This window comes from Protopterus annectens, chromosome 7.part1, assembly GCF_019279795.1.
Source record: "Protopterus annectens isolate FY-2018-M chromosome 7.part1, PAN1.0, whole genome shotgun sequence".
Lineage (NCBI taxonomy): Eukaryota > Metazoa > Chordata > Ceratodontiformes > Protopteridae > Protopterus > Protopterus annectens.
Genome location: NC_056740.1, coordinates 265,221,996 through 265,240,523, shown reverse-complemented (window position 1 = coordinate 265,240,523; position 18,528 = coordinate 265,221,996). Strand labels below are relative to the sequence as shown.

Here is an 18,528-nt window from a genome sequence, read left to right as displayed (position 1 = left end):
AAACCTACGATCTCCCATCCACTCGTCAAGATTTCTCTTGAAGAGAATCAGTGAGGGGCTCCGCCTAACATGGACTGGGATTCTGTTCCAGAGTGTAGGGAGCCTCTGGGTTATGAATCTGTACCTCCAGCACATCCTATTTATTTTTGTGGCTAACAAAGTTCGCAGATGACTGCAAACTGGGCACCATAATTGATACTCCAGCGGACACAAGCATCCTTCAGAAAGGCCTCATAGAAATGGATAACTGGTGCCAGAGCCATGGCCTTAAACTGAGGTTCAAATCTCTCGCTCTCGTGGCTCTGGTGGATTTGGATTTTCTGAGGAGGAGCATGTCCATTAATTCCGGATTGGACATGGCCTTGTACGTCAGACATAGATCGCCTCTGAGTAGGCGGTATGCGACTGAATAGAGCTGGAGTTTCTTCAGCTGGGCAGCATATGACATATGTTTGAGACCCTTGATCCTCTTGGTGAGGTACTTTTGGGGTCTTTCTAACTGCTGCAGGTGTCGGGTAAGGTACATCCCAAATGGAGCATTGTACTCAATTATGGGCCTGATAAGGGAAGAGTATAGGGGCACAATGACCTCTCTTGATCTAGATGTGAATCCTTTCATGATAAGGTGGGTAATATAGAAGGTCTTCCTAACCACCTTGGCAACGTGAGTGTCAAATGAGAGGTTACTGTCAACTTGGGTCCCTAGGTCCCTGATTACTTCTTCCGTACTTAATGGATTACCACCTATGTGGTAATTTGTGGGTACTTTGTTTTTCCCAAAGGGTATGACTATACATTTTTTGGCGTTCAGTTTAAGGCCATGGCTCTGGCACCAGTTATCCATTTCTATGAGGCCTTTCTGAAGGATGCTTGTGTCCGCTGGAGTATCAATTATGGTGCCCAGTTTGCAGTCATCTGCGAACTTTGTTAGCCACAATCCTCCTATGTTTGCTTGCACCTCGGAAAAATAAATGCTGAACAAGAGGGGTCCCAGGACCGAGCCCTATGGGACACTGCTTGTGACTGGCTTAGAGTCTGACATTGCTCCAGCAATTCTGACCTTGTGGGTTCTGTCCTTGAGCCAGTTTGCAACCCATCTTATGACATATGGGTTTACATTTAAGCTGGTGAGCTTGTCTATGATGCCCAAGTGGGGTATTGTGTCGAAGGCTTTTGCAAGATCAAGGTAGGCTGTGTGAACTGCCTTACCCTCATCAATGGCCTTAGTGACTGTTTCAAAAAAGTCGACCAGGTTCAAAAGGCAGGATCTGCCCTTGACAAAGCCGAATTGGGTAGGATCCAGTGTCTGTAGGTCCCCGATGTCTTTGTTTATGAGTTCCATAATGATCCTCTCCATAGCTTTGCAGACCAGGCTCGTCATGCTTATGGGGCGGTAATTTCCAGGGTCCATAGAAGCACCTCCTTTGTGGAGTGGGACCACTGTTGCTGTATGCCATTCTTTGGGTACGTATCCTGTAGTAAGGCTAAGATTAAACAGCAGCCTTATGTGCGGGTTTAGTTCCTCTTGGAGTTCATGTAGCACGCAACCCGGGACACCGTCTGGTCCCATTGATGCTGTGTTTTTAGCTTTGTAGAGGGCGGCTCTCACCTGGGCATCTGAGATGTCAGGGAGGCTACACTCTGCTGGGATAGATAGGGGGGAGGGGAGAGAGAAATTTGCACTGAACCAATCTGCCAGTATGTTGGCAATATCTGTGGGTTCAGTGTATTTTTTGTCATTTTGGACTAACTCTGAGCATATCTGGGAGTTTCCACCCAGGTTTCTAACATAACTAAAAAAGGCCTTGTGATTGTCTTTAGTGTCTTTTGCGATTTTTCTCTCGAAGTTGGCCTTGGATGATTTTATGAGTGATCGTAGTTTTTTGCTAGTACTGATCAGAGATGCCTTCCCTTTTGGGGATTTTGCTCTGTCATGTAGTAGCTTCCTCCTCCTGTTGTAAAGCTTGTTTATGGCTGGGGTCCACCAGACAGGATGCCTGCCTTTGGGGGAATGGGTCTTGGTTTTATTTGGGATTGCATGATCCATGCATTCTTGAAGGTGTCTGTAGAAAGCGTTTATAAAGGATTCAGCGGTGTGGGCTGTGGTTTTCACTGGCCCAGGGGCCTTGAAGGATACCACTTCAGTCTTGAGAAGTGTGAAGTCAGCTTTTGAGAAATTCTTCACTGTGGTCTTTTGTGCTGGGGGTGGGGCCGGGATGCGGATTTCCAGTGAGATTAATTTATGGTCTGATCTCACCAATGAGGGGTATACTTCCGGTGTGGAGCATTGTGTCCCCATGTTTGTGATGATCAGGTCTAGTATATTATCTCCTCTTGTGGGAGTGGTGACTAGTTGTTCCATCGCATTTGAGTTTATGAATTCTAGGAAGCTTTGGGCTAGGGTGTTGGGGCTTGAGTAATGCTCCCAGTCTATGTTTGGGTAGTTGAAGTCTCCCAATATGATGGTATTTGGAGAGACATTCATACTCTCCAGTGTCTTCAGGAAGGCTGAGTGGGGTTCCTGAGTTTGAGAGGGTGGTCTGTAGCATACTACAAACTGTAGGGCAGTTTTGCCTATGGTTAGTTGCACCTGGATGGTCTCCGATGCTTCGTGCATTGCCACTAACCTGGAGGTGTGGGTATCTTTGATGAATATGGATACTCCCCCTCCTTTTGTGGTTCGGTCCAAGTTTTGAGGCCGAAAAGCATGATATGAGGTATAACCTGCTAGTGCTGGGGTGCTCTCAGGAGCCTTGAACCAGGTTTCAGTCACTGCACAGACATCAATGTTCTCCATACTGAGAAGGGCTTCGAGAGCATGCATCTTGAGGTTTAGACTTCTGGCGTTGAGCAGCTTTACCCTTGGTTTTTTTCCACTTGTGTTTTCTAGGGAGGTGGGTTTGTCTTTTGAGCCTTGCCTAAAAAAGGCACTATGGCGGTGGCAAGAGCCTTGGCCAATATCCGGAAGCCCAGGGGTGACAGGTGCAAGCCGTCCCTTGCGAAGCAGCGTGGCTTGTCAAGCATGTCACCCCAAGCAGACAGACATTGGATCCCCTTAGAATGACACCAGTAATTGAGCCAATTTTTAAAGCTGATCATTTTGTCTTTGTACTGCGGCATCATTCTTGGTGAGGGTAAGATGCTGCTCAGGGTCAGGGTCATACTGGCCTGGGCTACATAATCAGAGAGCTCCTCTATGTCTCTTTTCATGTAGTCCAGGGAGGTACGTCTCAGGTCATTCACACCGGCATGGACAATGACTGAGACATATTTGTACTTGCTTTGGAGTGACCTGAGTGCTTGTGTTATGTGGCGGATTCTAGTGCCCAACAGGCAGCTTACTGTAACCTTTTCCTTGTTCAGTCTGGTGAGCGGGACATCAGTGTGTCTGACTATGAAGTCACCTATTACAAGTGTATCAGGCATGTTGTTTGGCCTTAAGGGCTGTGACTGTTTGGCACACTGACTTTGTGAACTATTTGTTGCATGTGCTGTGTTTTGAGGTAGTGGTTGCTTGGATGTCTGCTTTGGAAGCCTCTGTTGTTTTGGTAGATTTTTAATTAGAGCCTCCGAGTATGTTTTTGTGTGTTTATGTGTTTGGTTTGCAGTTGTGCTAGGTCTATGTGAGACTGGGTTTGTGGTGAGTGTGGTTACCTTCTCCTCCTGACTGGTTTTGCCAGTACTGAGTCGAGAGAGCTCAGCCTCCAGTTTGGCTATATAGTCGCATCTCTCACGTATATTTGTATTTGTTGGGAGGAGGAGAGGGTTGTCTGTGTACATGAGGCAGTTGTAACATTGCCTCAAGATTCCCAGATTCACCAGCTGAACTGGAGAGGACGCCAGTAATTGACCCTTCGACATGCTAGAATAGTGTAAGGGATTGCTGTGTAACTGAGTCAGAAAGGACCTATAGGGTAATGGGTATTCAAGGGGATTGTAGGTGGATGTAGTGCTTTCTTTTTTGTTTATGAGTGCTTTACCTGTGTATAAATGCTTTAGGAGCAAGTGCTGTGTTAGAGAATAGACTGTTTGGATTGAAAGTAGAGCAGTTCTAAGGGAAAAACTGAAGAGTAGACTTTGCGGAGCCAGAAATAGTTTAAACTAGATTAACCGTCGCTGCCCGATGCTGCGCTATGGGCAACTTTGCACTAAATCGCACAAAAGTGAGAGCTAGAAATGGCCCAAAACGGCCAATTACTACAAGATTCTTGCACTGACAGGGCTTCTGGGTCACTCTTGAAAAATTATATTTTGTCCACTGAATTTACTTGGTACACAAATAGATAAAAGTAAATATTGTTTAAAATTTGTCCCCTCTTTATTTTTTACTTTGTGCAGAATGCTTGAGCAAAGAAGTTGAGACATACTTTTTTTTTTTTTAACCAGAAAAGGCCAACAGGGACAGAGCCCATTTTCAGCAGAGGCCTGGGGAGAAATGCTCCCAACACGTCTTTGGAATGTAGGAGGAAATGGTGTACCCGGAGGAAACCTACATGAATGCAGGAAGGACATACAGACACTGCACAGAAGGCATCCAAGCCAAGAATTGAACCAGAGACTCTCTTGCTGTGAGGCAACAATGCTAACCTCTGCACCACTGTCTTGTAAAATTTGTGAGTTTCTGGTAAATTTTCATGAATTGCACTCATTAAATAATAACAGGTGTGAGTTCTAGCTTTTATCCTTCAGAAAATGCTTGCAAATGCAAAGCTTTTTTTATTCTAGCAACATTATATATATATATATATATATATATATATATATATATATATATATGTGTGTGTGTGTAAGAGAAACATTTATAATCTGGTCCTGATATCTGGGTCTTAGCAAGCAGAGTGGGTTGCAGTGGGTTCCACCGTTTGGTTCTGGCAACTGTGAAGTGAGATAGACTTCTGGCTAATTATTTATGAATGTGATCATTCACTGAATCTCAAGTAGATATCTGAGGCATTCAGTCATACAAGTGTCTGTGTGCCTGTTTAGTTATGGTATAAAGGAAGGAAATGATTGTAGTGCAAAAGAGAATAATCATGTGAGGCATGTTCTCTGAGTACAATCTTTGATTTCTTTGTTTTGCTGACTATTGACAGTGCATTTATTATTTCTTTGTGAGTTTGAAGTCTGAGTTTAATGTTAATATTTTAACAATAAATACATTTTAGCTTAGCTTGTGGTATGAAATGCTCTGGGCTGGACCACAGCAGTCTCTCTGGTACTTACTGTAGATGAGCAATGCTGAGAGCTATTCATGGGCTGCTTCTACGATGTAGGTTTGATTCCCTAAGTCTTCATTTGTCTACTGCATGACGCTGACCAAGTCATTTCACTAGACAGTGCTCCTTGACTGCCCCTGGACTGCCCCTAAAAAAGTTGCATCCAGTGTGTTGTACCAGGCTTTTAATAAATGTGTCGCACATTAGTCTTTTGAATTGCTGCACCCTCCAGAGAGATGTTAATTAGTGCTGCACTAAATATTGTTTGACTATGAATCCCTGCATGTCTAGTAGTTTAATGGGTTGCCCTAAACATTTTCAATAATTGTGAGTATCAAGGCAATATTAGTTTACTGCTAACTATGCTAAGTTTTCAATAGACACTATTTTGTTTTGGTTAGCAAATGTCTGTCACTGTTTTTGCTTTAAAAAATTAAAAAAAGCAGTTTTAAATGAAATTCAGATCTCTGTGATTATGATTATTGTAAAGGCAAAAAAGAAAATTGTATACAAACTGATAGGCTTTCAACAGTGTCTTATGGTAAAGTGGATGGAATATTGGTATGGATATTCTAGGTTCCGCAAAAGAAAACAAAACAAAAAAATATATATATAAGGGGCAAACAAGTCCTATGTGGAGTCTGCTGTGCAGCAATCTAGCAATCTATTCCTAGCCTACAAGGCATCCTCTGATCCTACATTGATGGATTTGTTGCACATCCATAAAACAAATGACATCAGACATGCCTGTTCTAAGGATCTAAATCTTGTCTGCAACTTAAACAGCACATGTTGGAATAAAAGGTATGTGTCTGAAAGATTGCCCCTTCTCTGGAACAGACTTACCATTCATGTGAAACAATGCTCATCCCTAACCATATTCAAATGTAACTTGGATAAATGGATAGGAAATATAAAAATGTCCCTGGGTATGAAACATATGTCCTTAATGGACAGGTTCAGCCTGTGAATGCTGGATCTGTACAAGACTATATCATAACCATAAATTTCCTTGGGGTACTAACACACGTTAGCAATGTTTTGATATATTTGGGGTAAACTTGGCTATGCTTAAAATGGCTCTTGGTCTGAAAGCTGATGAACCTATAAACCTATATGGGGGCCTGGTCAAATTACCCTGCCTAGGGCCCCATTTGACCATAATCCAGTTTTGGCTTCCATTGGTTTACTATATAACTCTGAGCTACTCTTTTAACCAAACAGTGATTCCTGGTTAGACATAAAATGAGGCAGCTGTGCCTAGTGGGGTTACCTGGCTTACCAATAAGCTAAAAAGTAAATGGGACAGTAGAGATAAAAGAATAATCTGGACACAATACATACTTAAAAGCAAATAAGTAAATATGGGGAGCAAAGATTAACAAGATATTGGAGAAATGGAGATGAAGGGTAGAGTGTACTTGCTAGGAGAATACTTCAAGACATAAGGAAGATGCACATCACAGAGAAGGTAGTAATGTCCTTGAATGAATTTATTGATACAGGTATAGTATATGCTGTCAGAAGGTTCATGTATACCAGAGACCAAGAAAGGATATAATGGGCGAAAGGTAGGTGAGGAACAGCGACTTCAAGACTAAGTTAAGCCTTCTTAAGAGATGCAAAAGACATTGGGTCTTCTTCAGCTGACATTGACATGTGCTCATACATCACTTGTGTCACAATTTTATATGTACCTTTCCACTATTATCAACAGTCCCACGGGAAGGATGAGGCAGATAGATCACCTGCTCCAGGGCAACAAAACTTTAAAGAAAAGAAAACTTGAAAAGCTTGACAATTTGCATGCTGTCATCAAGTAATTGTGATAGACAACTTGTAAACTGTCATTTGTCAAGTTATTCTCCTTTTAAAGGTAATTAAAACAGAACTGTTTGACAGTTAGACTGTTTAAAATCAATCTCTAAGGTATTCCACTCAGTTAATGACAGCATGTAAAGTGTTGGTCAGTCTGTTCTTTTTACTTTGAACTTTTAAAAAATAAAACAGTTTGTCTACAAGCTGTCGATAAATGATCATGATCTTTTAATTACAGCTTGTAAACTAGCAAATTATTCATTAAAATATTTGATAGTTTAAAAGTGAAAGAGGGAGATTGGTAAATTTTTTAAGATAATTTCCTTACAGATACACAGTACAGGGTTTGATTCTCACATGGGTTAATTGGCTAGGTTTAAAATGGCCCACAGGGGCAGTTAACCTCATAATAACCTATAAATCTATTAAGAGGATGAAGCAACTGGGAAGGTTGAAATGGGTATGTTTCTCAGGACTCCACATGGTTTGTTACAACTCTGTTTATTCAATGTCTTGATCAGATACTGAAAGCTGAAAGAAGCAATTTACTGTGAGATAAAAGATGCATCTATTGACATAATGTAAATCAATGTTTAGTAATGCTTCTCCCCATCTGAAGTAACCCCATAGATCAAATTGATGACATTAACTGTGTAAATATGAAAATAAAGTTCTCTGTATATCCACTAAACTACCCTTGAACAATTCACACTCTTCCCTTATCCCTCTTTCTCTCCTTGGCATCTACCTCCCCTAATGTCATTCTTTTTCCAAAATAATTTTATTATTTTCATATAGGAGGTATCAGACAACAAATATTCAGGTACATATAAGAAATTCAAGAACAATACCACCAAATAATCAAAACAAACGTTAACCCTATCCCACCCTCCAAAACCAGAATGTATGCATATATACAGATTGTGCTATTGCCAACATGAAGAGGGAGCCTAAAGGTCCAAGTAAAGGCTTAGTATCTACCTCACCTAAAGTCAGATTTCAGATAACGGTTCTAAATAAAGATGCAATCGTAATTCATATTGGTTAATCTTCCATGATAATGTCAAAGATAAGATTCCAGTATTTCAGGAAGTATATTTGTTTATTAGAATTACTAATGAATAATTTTTGTGAAGATATGTATTTTATTGTTAGGTTTTTAAATTCCTTCCAGGATAACTTAGAGCGGTCCATCCAGTTTTTAGTTATGTAAAAGTTGATTAGTAAGCAAAGAGTAGTGAGGGCATGCAGTTCCAGTTTAGAAAATCTAAGCTCTGTGATCTGTAATATCGCAAGCTCCCATGACAGGGTTGACTTTTGGTACCCCATTTTCTCAGACGCACTTTCAGGGAGTTCCACAGCTTGTGTGTATGCTTACAATACCACATAATATGTAAAGGGTCTGTGCATGGAGAGAAACAACAAGGGCATGCTGGGGAGACTTTAGGATTAAATTTGTTTAATTTGACTGGAGTGAAATAGGAGTTATTATTTGTCATTAATTGCGTATAGGCTAATTTTTTAAAGGGGGCAAACTTAATAGTAGATTCGATGGAAATGAGTTTTTGATTATCCATGATCTTGGTTCCTTGTTTATCCCAAAATTCAGAAATAAGTAACACAGTTTGGTATTTAGAGGCAACCACTCTTTTATACGTATTGGATAACATGTGCTTCCTGCTAGTTAAACTTTTAATTATGTCTACAAGACTGGCCATGTCTTGTACAATATTTGGAGTTTCTTTAATTAGTGTAGGTATGAGCTCCCTAAGCTGCCATAATACAGTAGTGTATTTAAAATTCAGATTTAGCTCTGACCTCTGTTCTTGAAGCGATTTCTCCTTGTCTTCGCAGATATCCTATATATTGCAATCTTTAATTTTTGGATAGTCTGAAAGATTAATCATATTATTGTTCAGTGTAATGTTAGGGTTCATGTGTATGGGTTGAAGGAAGGAGAGGGCTTTATCCAAAGCAATGAACTTCATTAAGTCCTAGAATATCTTAACCTTCTGCTTTAAGATGCTATTTATCTTAGAGTTTTTTAGACTTATTGCTGTCTTAAAGGGGAGTGCCTTTGGGTTGAGGTTGTTGATGATAAGATGGTTGTACCAAATTTTAACCCATGGGGTAAACCAGGTATCTTTCTTCGGGTTAAATTCAGAGATTAGGAGTATTCTATTTGCGCAGATTATCCAGTAGTAAAGTTGAATATCCAGTAGCCCTAAACCTCCCTTCTCTTTAGGATATATTAATTTTTGATAACTTATTCTAACTGATTTAGGGAACCATAGAAATTTGGCCAACTCTGTATGTACTTTTGGGAAGAAATTGTTCAGAATGACGACATTTGAGGCATTTAATTGATATAACAATTTAGGTAGGATGTTTATCCTAATAATAGCTGCTTTAGAGAGAAGGGACAATTTCAGTTGCTGCCATCTATTAATGTCTTGCAAGGTGTATGCCCATATTCTCATTATATTTTTTGATACATAAAAGAATGGTTATGCTCAAATTGCAACCCTAAATATCTGAATGAGTTTTCAATCTTGAAGGGCAGGTCCAATAGTAGGTACTCTTTGTAATGTAAAGCGTTAATGGGAAAAATCAGTGACTTTTTAGTATTAACTTCATAGTTTGAACTTCTTGATATGTACAAGGGTAGTGTGACAGTGGTGAGGACTGCAGTGGGAGTGACAGATCCGTTTAAGGTGTAGGTGGGATTACATCAAGGATCAGCTCTGAGTCCTTTCTTATTTGCAGTGGTGATGGACAGGTTGACAGATGAGATCAGACAGGAGGCCCCATGGACTATGATGTTTGCAGATGACATTGTGATCTGTAGTGAGAGTAGGAATCAGGTTGAGGAGACTGTGGAGAGGTGGAGATATGCTCTAGAGAGCAGAGGAATGAAGGTCAGCAGGGCTAAGACAGAACATATGTGTGTAAATGAGAGGGAGGGTAGAGGAATGGTGAGGATGCAGGGAGTAGAGTTGGTAAAGGTGGAAGAGTTTAAGTACTTGGGATCAATAGTTCAGAGTAATGGCGAATGTGGAAGAGAGGTGAAGAAGAGAGTACAGGCAGGGTGGAATGGGTGGAGAAGAGTGCCAGGAGTGACTTGTGACAGACGGGTACCATTAAGAGTGAAAGGGAAGGTCTACAAGAGGGTAGTGAGACCAGCTATGTTATATGGGTTGGAGACAGTGGCATTGACAAAAAGGCAGGAGTTTGAGCTGGATGTGGCAGAGTTAAAGATGTTAAGATTTGCACTCGGTGTGACTAGGATGGATAGGATTAGGAATCAGTATATTAGAGGGTCAGCTCATGTTGGACAGTTTGGAGACAAAGCAAGAAAGACGAGATTGCATTGGTTTGGACATGTGCTGAGGAGGGATGATGGGTATATTGGGAAAAAGATGCTAAGGATGGAGCTGCCAGGTAAGAGGAAAAGAGGAAGGCCTAAGATAAGGTTTATGGACATGGTGAGAGAGGACATGCAGGCGGTTGGTGTGACAGAGCAAGATGCAGAGGATAGGAAGAAATGGAAAGAGATGATCCGCTGTGGCGACCCCTACTGGGAAAAGCTGAAAGATGATGATGAGTTTGAACTTCTTGAAAATTTGTCAATTGTGTTGCTTATCTTCTTCAAGTCTGATATAGGACGTTTGAGGTAAATATTCAGGTCGTCTGCATAGATATCGTTATCTTAGCATTCGAGATTCTAGGAATAGTGTGATATGTGGCTTGGGAGAGGTAAAGAAACTGCGGTTCAATGTATAAATTGAAGAGGAGAGGAGAGAGGGGGCAACTCTGTCTAGTTCCATTTGCTAATTTAATAGGTTTACCCATTTTTTTATTAACATAGAGATAGGTATAAGAATTATTATACAGGGTTCTAATAATATTAGTAAAGATTTTGGGGATGTTAAAATGATTAATGGTTGTAAAAAGGAAGTTCCAATTGACTCTGTCAAATGCTTTACAAGTGTCAAGAACTAAACAATAACCAGAGTGTTTTTCGTATTTACTAAGCTGAATCATAGCATCTAGGGTTGAGGTATTATCCCTTGTCTGCCTATTCAGCATGAAGCCTGCTCGCTCAGGGGATTTAATACAGGGCATACCTTTTTTCAGTCTTTCCACTAAGACTAAGGCCAGGATTTTAATGTCTACATTCATTAGCGATATTGGTCTGTAATTGTGTGGATTCAATTTATTTTGGATATAAGGATTGTCTTCGAGTAGTTTAGGTATAAGTCAGATATGCCATTTAGTTTGATGTGGTTAAAAACTTTTAACAGTATGGAGGTTACATTTATATTAAATGTTTTATAAAACTCTGAGGTGTACCCATCTGGGCCTGGTGCCTTGCCAGGCTTGAGTTTTTTGATGACCTTAATTATTTCTTGCCTACTAGGAGGAGCATTAAGTATCTCTACCTGATGTTCCTGTAATTTAGGCCATGTGATATTTTTAAGGAAACCTTCAATTTCTCCCAAAGTAGATTGGTGAGTATCCATACCATATACATTTGAGTATAATTGATGGAATATCTCTAATATTTGGGTATCTGATTTGTGCATTTTTCCTTGGTAGTAAAGGAACGAGATTCTAGATGTTTCCTGCCTATTTGTCCCCACTGTCATTCTTATGAACTACTCCTGTTGGTCTCACAGTGTCTCTTTCTTCTTATTACTAACACACTGAGATCCTTTCACTGCTGTCTGCTTTAGATATGACCTACTACAAGAATGCCCTGTGTCTGCCATAAACAGATACTTGTATAGTCAATATGATGTGTGTATTTCCACTGATATGATGGTGCACTTCAGTTTTCCCAGTTATAATGGGAACTAGTTCCACCACAAAATGCAGAACAGACTATCCAACAATTAAGTATACTTTGTAGTTTGTAAGTATTCTTTCTGATGGACTTGGGTTGTTTTTCCCATCTCTGGTATCAGTGCTTTTGCCACTGTAAGTGTATTTTACAATTAAATTGCTTACTTTTACTCCATTGTAAGATTGTATTTATAGTTTAGTGCTATGATGTATTTCATGTGCTTTATATTATATATGTGTACATTGTTTTGTGCTTTAGCTCCCAGGTTGAGCCTGAAAAGGTACTGACTAAAAAAAGCGATTCAAAGAGAAAATCAAAGCAAAATGGACAGGTTAAGTACTATGAAATATGTCATGACCAAAACAATAGAAGGTAATATATTTTGTACAGAGCTAAAAAGCTCACAGAACAATAAGACATTAGAAAAATTCATATTTCTGTTCTCCAGGACATGTATATACTTTAGCAGTAATCCACAACTAAGTGTGAATAACACAGAATTTACCTACAGATTGCATCGTTTGATCATGACAGTGAAGAATGAGTGATTAAACACTATCAACTATGGGTAAATCCTGCATTACGGACACACACAAGTGGATTATTTCTATTCTATAATTGCAATACTTAAGGAAAAAAGTTTTACCTTTTATAAATAGTGTGACATCCCCCACTCTGGGCCAGTAATCAAGAAGCCTCAGTCCTCACCACTGACACTGATGAGGGACGTTCACTAGGAATACAAATGGATACACTCAGTATTTCCAGATGCAGACCTCTCTGTATCAAGCCCAATTTTCTCTAAGAGCACAGGGAACACACTCAGCCTGGGGTCTGGGTTTCTCTCTCTCTGTCTCTCCCCAGGTCCCCAGTAAGCCTCCCCAATGGCACTGTGAAACCAGTGCTTCATGTACCTGCCCCACGCACTCTTTGAAATTAAATTTTCACACACACACACACAAACACATATATATATATATATATATATATATATATATATATATATATATATATATATACACACACACCTGGGAAAGGCTGTCACAGGTTACTCGCTCTACCAACTTTTCCCAGATTATAAGGTTAATTCACTGCCACTAGACAGTTACTATAAGGCTCTTAAAAGGGTATCCAATTATACTGAGTGAAATTAATATTAATACAAATGGTAATGTTGATAAAACAGCCAGGCTTCAGGAGTGGCCACAGCTATCACCAAATAAATATCTGTGAATACTCTCAAAGCTTAAATATTTTCTAAATGTAATAATAAATAATAGAAGAACAAGGAAACACTAAATATCTATTTACAGTAAACCCCATAGTTTCAGTCACATGAAATATTGAAAATAACACAGCTGGAAAGAGTAACACAGTTACAGAAAAACAATACTTAACTATTCTCACTATATTTTCCTGACTGATATAGAGAATTACTGTTCCTAGTTACTGAATAAAGCAAGGAAAGATGATGTGTGTGAGTGATCCTTGTTGTCAGATCCAAGACAGAATACAGAATACTGACAGCATTATTTCTGGGTTACAGAATAACATCACATACATCTGGTCATCAGACTCTGTTTCCTGCACTATCTCCCATCACTAGAAGCTGCATGGATTTTAGCACCTACATGTCAATAATACACACACAAAAGCATTTCTTAGATCTGGTGCTGCTGCTGGAAGTCATAAAACAATTACAACCTTCTACTTCTCCTACATAGTCTAGCAAATAGGGTTGCCAACCATCTGTTTTTTATTTTCTAGACTGTCTGGAAATCCAATTGATTCTCTGGTAGTCTGGAAAACACTATACAGACTCTGGTATTCTGTTTCGAAAAAGGAAACAGAGTATCAGAGTTTATTAAATTGACTGAAATTGGCTGAAAGCAGGCATCAGGAACAGGAAAGGAGGACATTCCCCATCAGCTGACATCACAGTGACATCAAAAAACAGGTGGAATGTGCGTGGTAGAGGGGGTGGGAATGAGCAGAGATATGGGTGGTGTGAGGAGTGTGGCTTTAGTATGGTTTTAGCCACAATAAAAGGTGGCAACCCTACTAGCAAACCATGCTTCTTACAGACACTGCATCTCTGGCTTCATTCAAAACTGTGAGATAACATCTTTATAGCTTAGGCCCAGTAATTTTTATTTTTTTACCATTTTTTAAGTTTGAGATTAACATCCTCTCTTCCAGTAGCCTCTGTTACAATATATACATTTACACAGTTACAATAATACAGAGTATCTCTTTACCCCTTTTTAAGCTCAATCTGGATAATTGGATGAGAAATAGAAAATACATCCCTGGGATTCCACCCGTGTCCCTGCTGGACAGGGGCATTGGATGCTGATTTGTCTATGCATGGGCTAAACTCTTGGCTAGGCTTATAAAGGCCTCAGGGCCAATAGCCTAGTAACTTCCTATGATCCTATGTACTTTTCTATGCATTCCAGCAGGGCACATTGTTGATACATGTTTTAACACAAGCAGCTTCACAAATACATTTCCAACACAACCATCTGTACAAATCAGTTTGATATACGAATGGCACACAATTCTTTACAAAATTCCAGCTAGCTGTGCCTGCATATGTTACACATCCACTGCCCTACTTCTCCTGGCTTGGCTGGCAGTGGTGTTGAATCAAAAAAAAATATTCAAAGAGAAACATCAAAGCAAAATAGACTAGTAAGTACTGTGAAATATGTCATGACCAAAACAACTGAAGGTAATAGATTTTGTACAGGGCTAATAAGCTCACAGAGCAATAAGAAATTAGACAATTTCATATGTCTGTTCTTATTTTATTAGGTATTTGAAAGCCTCAAAATCTAGCTCAAATTTTCCAGAACATTTACATACTTTAGCAGTAATCCACAACTGGGTTTCTGTGACATAGGATTTACCTATAGATTGCATTGTTTGATGATGACGGTGAAGACCAAGTGTTTAAACACCATTAACCATGGGTAAATCCTGCATTACAGACACATACGAGTGGATTATTTATACTATATAATTGCAATACTTAAGGAAAAATGTTTTACCTTTTATTCTAACTACTTCTGGTAGTTTGGTGCATCCAAGATATGTGCTTGGCATGCACTGCGGCTGCACAGAACATTGCTGCCTCTCTGCCAAATTTTTTTTTAATGTGTCTCTGCTGTGGTTTTTTCTATGCAGAGTCTACATAATGTGTGCAGATTTTCACAGAATGTGGAGATGTTTGCCTTATGTTTTGCTTTCTTCTCCATAAAAGCTGTTGTTTTCTGGTAAATGACTGAGGAATTAAGTCAGTAAATAGTAGGAGACATCTCCATTTTGGGAGGTAAGCATTTGTGAAGTATGCTGTGGAGCTGCTTGTAAGGTTGCTACCAGCATCAAAACTAGTGAGTTTTTAAGTTTATTTTATTGTTCTGTTCTATTGAGCAGTTTACTACTGATGGATACTTTATGATTTATTTCTTATTTAATTTTCTACATTTTAAATGCTCCACTTAACAACATGGATAAAGTGAGCAGACAGAACATCTTTTTATTTGAAATACTCACTTTACAATGAGCACTCTGACTGGTTTGTCCAATTAACCTACATGTCTTTGAATATAAAATTATTTTCATTTTATAATTGCTCTAATTACATTAATTTCATTTATATTATTAAAATGCATGCAGAAGAAATCCCAAATAACAAGCACAAGTCTGTTTAAACATGAACATATACATAAAAACTGTCAGGGTGAATACCACACTCAAGAAGGTGGTTTCCACAGGGTGAGGTTCTTCCATTGCACAATTTGGTTGGGTTGACCCCTGTGATTTCCCCAAATGGGGGAAACTCAACTGCATTTTAGGGACGGAGGCTGGTATAATGGTTAAGCTTTTCCCTGACAGACACAAGATAGAGGATTTGATTCTCACCTCTGAAAAGAAAATTGGCTATAATTAAAATGGCCCACAAAGGCAGCCAGTTTAGTATTTGCATATGACGAACCAAACATAATGTGATGGCATACATTCAGATAATGTGCCCTTGAAATGGTGTGCTCACACACTAAATATTAAAGTACAGGATGCTGTCTTATACACATTTTTAATCATATAAAACAATATATACAAAAAAATAAAAACAAACTCAAGAAATGCTTCAAAAACTCATTGGTTATGTCCTTGCACTAACCCTGACTAGTGATCTCTCTATTACTTAGGTGCCTTACCTTCAACTACTTCTAACTTTTTTCTACTGCACCATTTCAGGAAGGGTCAATTGAATAACTGCTGCTCAATGTGTCTTAAACCTGAATGTAATGGTATGTATATATAACTTTGAAAATAATGTTACATCTTGTAAAGTGTTTTATAATAAGTTAGTACTATATGTGCTAAATGCTTATGACTGTAATCTGCTTGAAACTAGCATTTACTAAATGTTCAATGTGTATTATTATCTTGGAGCTTTTCTCCCCAGGCCTCCGCTGAAAATGGACATATATCCAGTCGGACTATCCCAGTCAACAAATGTAAAATAAAATAAAATAAATTAATTAATTGTCACAAATGGTTTTCCTTAAAAATACAGCACTACAATTAGTATAATACTAAAATATAGGACCATTCACTTATTTTTAGTTAAAATATCATTTGATTATCTTACTTAGGGAAATATTGCCTCTGTCCTGTCCCCTTAAACTGTCCTCTAACTCAAAGTAATGCTTCATATCAGCCACTACATTGATGCAAACAAGCCATCGCTGTTAAGGCTCCCATTTTAATATCTGAATTTGTAACAGAGAGTAAAATTATTCTATTAGAGTTAATGCACTGTAGATTCTACCCTCTCCATCATGACTGAGAAAAGGACATAAAATCTGTTAACATGGGAAACTGTATAGACTCACTCACCCATACAATAAAATGGGAATAGAAAGTAAAATAATTGCAGCTGCCCATACAATTATTGCAAACACCCTTCTATGCAAACACCATATGAAAATAATAAACTTCACTCACTGTTAGCTTTAAATTCTTTTAGTAACAGAGAGAGAGAGAGAGAGTGAGATGAATGAATGGATTACATGAGACTATCCTTAATGTTGACAAGTCTGCATACACTGTACTCTAGTGCCTTGATTTAGTTTCATAGTTTCATAAATTAGTACTAGATTAACTGCCCTAGTGGTCCATTTTAAGCCTAGCCAATTACCCTATGTGAGAATCAAACCCATCACTTTGTGTTTGATGACGTGAATGCAAATAAGCTGAACTCAGAACCATTGTAATAATTATTCTCATATTACAAGTTGCTTATTAAATTTATGTATGAACATTTCTAGTCAGAGATCACTTACAGAAAAGGAATCTAAGCGTGCTGACCAGAATCAGGTTACTGACCATAGCCTCAGTGAACTGAACAAATTTCTGCATCCCAGCTAGACAAGCCAATAAATATTTACAATGCACCACGCTGTGGTGGTGGTGCTGCGGTAGCATTGTCGCCTCACAGTAAGATGTTGTCCTGTTCGATTCTCAGCTAGAGCATCTTCTGTGTGGAGACATGCGTGAATGCACGTACCTTCGTTGAAGGTTGTGTATCAGGGCCAGCAACTCGGCACGTAAAAATTTATTGCCAACCATTAGCAGTCCGGAGTTCCGCTGTGGCGACCCCTGACCAGGAAAAGACGAAAGACACAACAACATTCCTGTTAAAGACAGTTGGAAGGAATCCATCTGGCAGTCCGGTATAGACGGTTGAATGCATTATGCTAATTCCATATGGAAGGATATTCACAGTGACAACCAGCCAGTACCCTAAAAAGTGTTATAAAGCAATATTTAGTTTGGAGAACAATCAGCATAAAAACAGCATATGAATTCAGAACTCTGTAGAAAGTGTGCAGAAGGAAATTATTTTAATGTTTCGACCACTGATTTGCATTTTACAATTATTTAATTGAAAAACTGCAGCATTTTGAAGCTGTCACAGATTACTTCATTAATGTAGGTGTACCTAATCAGGGAAATTCCACACATGGTACACAATTTTCATCATTTAAGTGACAACTGAGTTACAAAATGACTTAAGAAATGTAGTGTCTAAGCTGTTAGTACAGGTACAAAAAATCCATTTTGGGATATGTGCATCACTACATCGCAAAGCCAATTCCTTTGCTGTGAAGTGGTAATCCTATTAACAGACAATTTTTTTTGTAGTTTTCATGTATTACGTTTGTTAGACATTGTGAAATAATGCATCTTTTTTTCTCGTTTTAATTTATTTTGAGCAGGATTTTTCCACATACTGTAGATACAGATTTTTGAACAGAATTGGATCTGACACTGCCTCATAGATGATACAGAGGTCATTTGTGAGATGTAAGCTAATCACTGAATAAGGCAGTTCTGTTAATGTTTAAGGTCGCTTGTTTATCCAGTCTTAAATGCTTATCACGTTTCTACCTTTATAAATGGCATTTGTGGAACCAACAGAATGCAACCTTCTTTTCAATAACTAGAAGAACCAATACAGTGCAACAATAACTCCAGTGGTCTGGCTAATCATACGTTTTAGTACGGTATGAGCAAGTATGTCTTTTTATGACTACAATGACACCATATTGGTTGCAATCTAATATGCCTTCTACT

The 18,528-nt window shown here is 38.9% G+C and overlaps 1 protein-coding gene and 1 non-coding gene across 2 annotated transcripts in view; both read left to right on the top strand.

The window, feature by feature from the left end:
• Positions 1-18,528, top strand: part of OTUD7A (OTU deubiquitinase 7A) — a 999,311-nt gene that overhangs the window by 260,281 nt on the left and 720,502 nt on the right. The window lies entirely within an intron of this gene.
• Positions 15,607-15,770, top strand: LOC122807872. The gene has a single exon (XR_006365736.1). It is a non-coding gene; the product is annotated as a U1 spliceosomal RNA (small nuclear RNA).